General features: G+C 36.9%; 1 long non-coding RNA gene across 1 annotated transcript; it reads right to left on the bottom strand.

The window, feature by feature from the left end:
- Nucleotides 1-1147: 1147 nt before the first annotated feature.
- LOC131750689 (uncharacterized) lies at nucleotides 1148-5450 on the bottom strand. The gene is made up of 4 exons (XR_009333951.2): nucleotides 5208-5450; nucleotides 4211-4348; nucleotides 3002-3161; nucleotides 1148-1229 (listed from the first exon to the last, which is right to left on the bottom strand). It is a non-coding gene; the product is annotated as an uncharacterized lncRNA (long non-coding RNA).
- Between the last annotated feature and the right edge of the window lie 639 nt (nucleotides 5451-6089).

Below are 6089 nucleotides of genomic sequence, written 5' to 3'. Positions count from 1 at the left end.
GATAGTGAAGGGTAAAATGATTTATAAATGACATTTTATATTTTATAAATAATTAAATTGTCCATTCAATGCATGGTTGCAATGTCTGTCTAATCAGAGTGCCACGTAGGGTTGCCAGATAAAATGCAAAGAGTGATGGGACCTATTTATACCGAAAAATTATTCATTGTTCATCAGAAATTCAAATTTAACTAGGAATTCTTCAATTTTATTTGCTACACCTGGTAACTCTATTGCCACCTTCAAACAAGTACAAAGAAAGAGCTGCTCCTTTAAACAAGACAGTAAATGTTCTGGAATGATATGCTAAAGGTTCTAGGACTTTTCAGTAGCAGCATTTTCTTTTTTGCTTTTTTTTTTTAACATATTTACTGGAGTATAATTGCGTTATAATGGTGTGTTAGTTTCTGCTTTATAACAAAGTGAATCAGCTATACATATACATATATCCCCATATCTCCTCCCTCTTGCATCTCCCTCCCACCCTCCCTATCCCACCCCTCTAGGTGGTCACAAAGTACTGAGCTGATCTCCCTGTGCTATGTGGCTGCTTCCCACTAGCTATCTATTTTACATTTGGTAGTGTATATAAGTCCATGCCACTCTCTGGCTTCGTCCCAGTATACCCTTCCCCCTCCCTGTGTCCTCAAGTACATTCTCTACATCAGTGGCAGCATTTTGATAAATTGACATGTGTATTAACTCAAACAATTTACATATTGTTTCCTTGGGTACATTTCCAAAAACTTTTCAAAGCATTTCAATAATTTATTTTGTCAGAACATGGCAATTTGTATATTGAAAAAAACACCATGTTGGTGTTAGGAAAACTCATTTCAAATAGTTCCAAATGAGCTCTCAAAGACTCCTATTTACTTGTTAAGAGTCAAATATGCATACTCTAAAATGTTTTCTTTGGATTCACCTAAATATTCTCTCATAAATAAAATTTAAATCAACTTGTAATTCAGCAGTTCTGCGGAATTATTTGATGAAGAGAAACACCCAAGAACCACATGCAGAGTCACTTCATTTTAGTTGCAAGATTCTTGTTCCAGCTCACCTTCCAAAACAATTTCAGTCAAGTAGAAATGTTCTGACAATCCCCGCTTAGAATGGCAAATAATCCCTGCCTTTTCATTCATTCACTCATTACCTCTCTAAAAAGAAAATGTGCAGTTACCAGAATTTTATACAATTAGTGCTCCAAGAGTGTTTTAAATGCAAACCTATAAGAGGAAAGTAAAAACAAATCAAAGTTAATTGTAACTGGCTGGAACAAAATACTTACATCAATATAAGGATGGCTCATCTGCTCATCATTTACGCATTACCTGGGAGATGAACACCTCCTGCTGTGCCTGATTTTTGATACAAATTTACCATTGCCTGCCTTCTCCAGACACATGCTAAGGAAACCCAACCCTTCTCTGAATCCCTCTCTCATTATGCTTTTTGTACTTAATAACCTATGCACTTATTCACTTTTTTTTTTTTCTTGCTCTGTGTTCTTCTTTGCAAGGGGAGCCATGCACACAGGAAAACTAGAGTTGAAAAACTTTACAAAAAAGCTCTGAGTCTTCCTTGCAAAGCAGACAGGAGACCCCACATCTGCCTCTGAATTACTGACTTCTTTCAACCTGTCTCCACATTGACTATTGTGATTTTCATAAACTCCAAAAAGTATAATATGACTCCTTTTGTAAGGCATCTCTTGGGGGGGAAAAAAGTGTTGTTGTTAAGGTATTGGACTAAATGAAGAGAAATAAAGCCCTCTTATTTGAAAGTAGTGAACGTCTTTAATGGAAGGGCAGCCTTAAAACTCAACATACAGTGTCTAGAACCAAACTCTGGTTTTTGAAGGACATGCATGTTCCTAGCTCTCATCAATAAAGGCTAATGTTTTAGAATAAAGACAAACTCATTTCTAACCCTCTGCTGCCTTTCTGCAAATGCCCTTCACCATAGCCGAGTATCCAAAAAATGGAATATAAAATGTATCTGCCATTGAAAGTTAATACGTATCTGAATTAAATACACACACCAAATTTAAATGTCTGGATAGGATTCTTATGTTGATAGATTAACTTTTTTCTTCAGACAACTGTCCAAATGAAAATCTTGAAACTATATGTTATTCTTTTTTATGATTAATGATTTCCAGTGGGTGAGGGGAGACAAAAAAGCTTTTGAAGTAACTAATTTTTAAAATTCTATTTGACAATTAAATGGATCAGCATATATTTACTGGCAATTTTTTTTTTTAGCTTTCTAGCTATTTTTGTTTATTTGTTTATATGGATTACCTAATAGAAAAGTATAGAGATGACCACATGTGGATAGCAAACCATGGACTGAAACTACATTAGTTTTTAGCCAAATACACCCAAATAGGCTAAATATGTGAAGGTTAGAAATAAAAAAATTGGAGTATAAATAAAAATGGAAAAACCTAGGAGCACACTGATACAGTAGGGGGAAAATAGCGCAAAGGACGACTAGAAAATTGTGATGGTGTACAAAAGGGAAAAGAATAAGATACAACTGATAGCCAGCTTTAGCGTTTCAAATGACTGTTGGCGCGTGTTCCACCTACCACTTCCTCAATGCGTCCTTTTATTATTTTTTTAGGAAAGAACATTCATGACCAATAACAATGTTATAATGATAGTAAGCGTAGGATTTAAGATATGTTTTTTTAAAAGCACTTTTAACCAACATTAAAAAGTCACCAAGGGGGGGGGGTAGTTACCTAGCTCTACGTTTTATTTAGTGACGGTTCCACTTTTTCACTCACTGCCTGCAAATCAGCATTTTTAGTGGACAAAGGGCTCAGCAGCGGCCTTATGATTGCTTCTTTTCAAATGGTAATGGCTATCCTAACTCCTCTGCCAGGTTTTTCTTACCAGAGCACAAATTGCAGTTTACAAGGCTCTGAAGGGAAAAAAATCTTAGCTGAATATCTTTTTTTTTTTATTCGACAAACTGACATGTAAATTACCCTTTAAGTGCTCCACTCTAGGGCTCTGATCATCTCCTAATTGTCACAGTCAATTGCAGCCAACAGTCTCTTCAATCCCAGGCGCTTTGACAACAAGCACGAGGATCAAAGCAGAATCAGCTCCCTTCAATATCCTTCTGTTTAGGATGCTACAAAATGCCTGAAAAAGAAAGGTGTAAGGGCATTGCTGTAGAGGAAACTGAGAGTAGCAAGTATTAACAATAGTCATTCTCTCCATCTCTAAAATTATGCTGTAAACGCTGCCGTGATCCTTAATCACGTGTGTAGAACAAATATGTAAACCTCCCGGGCAATTAATATGCTGCTCTTAAGATTATACTAATATTCGAGCTTTACAAACAACACCGTCTCTGTGGCTTAGAAAAGCTATGACACAGATATGGGAAAGCAATCATTTCACAGCAGCCGCAGCACAAAAAACTATTATCAAACATATTCTATATTTGAGCATAAATTCCAAAGCATAGTTCTTATTACTCAGTTTGGTGTCAGGATTCACAGCTCCCCCAAACTAAATAGCCCATTGCAAATCCTAGAGTTTCTTTTAATTAACCTAGAAATATCCAGTTGAACTGTGCCCCCAAATAAATTTAAAATGTGGCATAAAAACTAATTTCAGAAGAATACTGTTTCCCTTAGTAGGGGTAAATCTGTCTTATTGCTTTACTGGGAACAAACTAATTAAAAGTCATTACATGATCTACAAACAGGAGTTCTAAATAAGATGTACTTACCAGGATCATCACTTAACAAAATACGACAATTCTTTCTAACTAGTTATCATACATCACTAACTTTCTTAAAAGATTATTAATGCTTTTCTCAAAAGATAAAAAATTCATCCTCTCAACTATAACAATATAAATAATTTCATGGAAAGAGAAACTCTAATAATAAAATAATAAATCTGTATAAAATAACCACTTTAAAAATAACCTGAAGGTTGTCAGGAAAAAACGACAAATGGAAAGAAATCAAAGGTGCATGTGTAGAGGGAGTCCTCTACAGCTTGTCTCGTTGTACCCAGGCATTACACACATACAGCATGTAAGGTCACACAGCGATTGACAGTCTTCCTATGCTCAAGAAAAGAAATGAAGAAAAGACTCAGCAAGTACCCCAGGTTTTCGCTCAGCCACTTTACTCAAATCCCCCTGTAGGGGTTTCCCATCCTCCCCTCAATTTCACCTTGAATTCTCAGGTTTGATTGAAGAGCTTCACAGAAGGGTCTATTACAGATTGAGGAATGATCCATTTCACATCTGAAGCTCCAAAGAGCTACTTGTGAGGAGTCTTTGAGAGCATTTATCTCACATGTGAAGCTTTCTGCAAAATCAATATGGGTATTTTTCAGTTTGACAAGTCAACATGAAATATCACATAATAATAGAAAAACAGAGTTGTACATTTAAACACACCCAAGACAGTTATCTATGAGAAAGCTTATAGTTATTACTCATGTATATCCTTGAGTATGCCTAATCTAAATTCATCCTGATAGCTGGGCTAAAGTGCATAGGAAGAGAAACTGACTGGTCACCATATTTCTGGCTCCTCTGCCTTAATTAATCCAGGTTTTGCAGTGAGGGAAGAGAACGAGCAGGAATCATGACCTTTGTGTCCAATCTGAGGGTGATATGAGAAGAGCGAAAAAAATAACCAGACGTGAAAAAGAGGAAGGAAGCAGAACAAAGGAGAACTTTGTAAAGGACTTCAAATTTAACTAATCGGCAATAACTAGGCAAAATGGTCACCCAAAGTACAGCAACCAAGTCTCATATCCCCACCACCACTGTAGTAGCACTAGCAGGATAACTGACATATTTGTGTTTGGGTCTGGCAATCTTTGGGTGAATCCCAGATCTTTTACCACCTGCATGGCTTGAGGAACATGATTTAACTTCTCTAAATCTCTGGGGGTTTTTAAATCTCAAAATGGGATGAGTCAGAAGATTTACCTTAGAAGGTTTTGTAAAGGTTAAACAAGATGATACATACAGCACCTGGCACATGGAAAACATTCAATTGTTGGTAAATATTGATGAAATTATTATTGTTTCCTTAAACCTATCCACAAGGCCCCTAGGGGTTGTAATCTGGGGCCATTTCTACTTATCCCTGGACACTTTCCATATTGGTTAATGTCCCCAAGTTGTAGATGACAGTCTGGTCAGAGTGCACTCACCATATTAACTCTGGTGTAGGTCCTAGCAGAGAAGTGCAGCCACCCATATTCTTTTGTCTTAAAAATGGTCTTCTTCCAACCAGAAAGGGTGTCCCTATCAACAAAGAGAGAGAGAATCAAATGGGGCTTCAAGAAAGGAAAAGAACCCAGGCTTAGAGACCAAATCAGCTCATCAGTACAAGCAATGAATGAGATAAGAGATGTAGCATATAGGGTTTTTTTTCATATGCCAATGTTATAATTAATACTGGAGTTATCTCTATATACTCCACCACTGGAAAGATCTTAAAAAACTCTCAGAAGCATACTGCCACCCAGATTCAGTTAAATAGCTCACCAAAACTGCATATTCCTCTCATTCTATTTTCCTGTAGCCCATCACTACCTAAGTAGTACTAATACCATCTGTACTTGATTATCTGTGCTTGGATCAACTAATTTGTAGATTGCTTGAAACACACTTTTAATTTTAGGTTAACTCTCCCTACCACTCACAATTAGCCAAGAGTAGGCAAAATATGTGAGTTGAGAGATGTAAAAATTCATGTTAACATCAAAATAAGAAAAGCATCATTAAAAAATTCAAAGTTTAGGGTTTCCCTGGTGGTGCAGTGGTTGAAAATCCACCTGCCGATGAAGGGGACACGGGTTCATGCCCCGGTCCGGGAAGATCCCACATGCCGCGGAGCAGCTGGGCCCGTGAGCCATGGCCACTGAGCCTGCGTGTCCGGAGCCTGTGCTCCGCAATGGGAGAGGCCACAATAGTGAGAGGTCCGCGTACCACAAAAAAAAAAAAAAAAAAAAAATCAAAGTTTAAAAACTTACCCTTTATTTCAAAGTCAAATAACTAAATATAAATGACTTTGTATTTAATTAAGTCTA

This window comes from Kogia breviceps, chromosome 2 (assembly GCF_026419965.1).
Source record: "Kogia breviceps isolate mKogBre1 chromosome 2, mKogBre1 haplotype 1, whole genome shotgun sequence".
Classification (NCBI taxonomy): domain Eukaryota; kingdom Metazoa; phylum Chordata; class Mammalia; order Artiodactyla; family Physeteridae; genus Kogia; species Kogia breviceps.
Note: the sequence above shows the minus strand (reverse complement) of the source record. Positions and strands in the feature narration are given on the sequence as shown.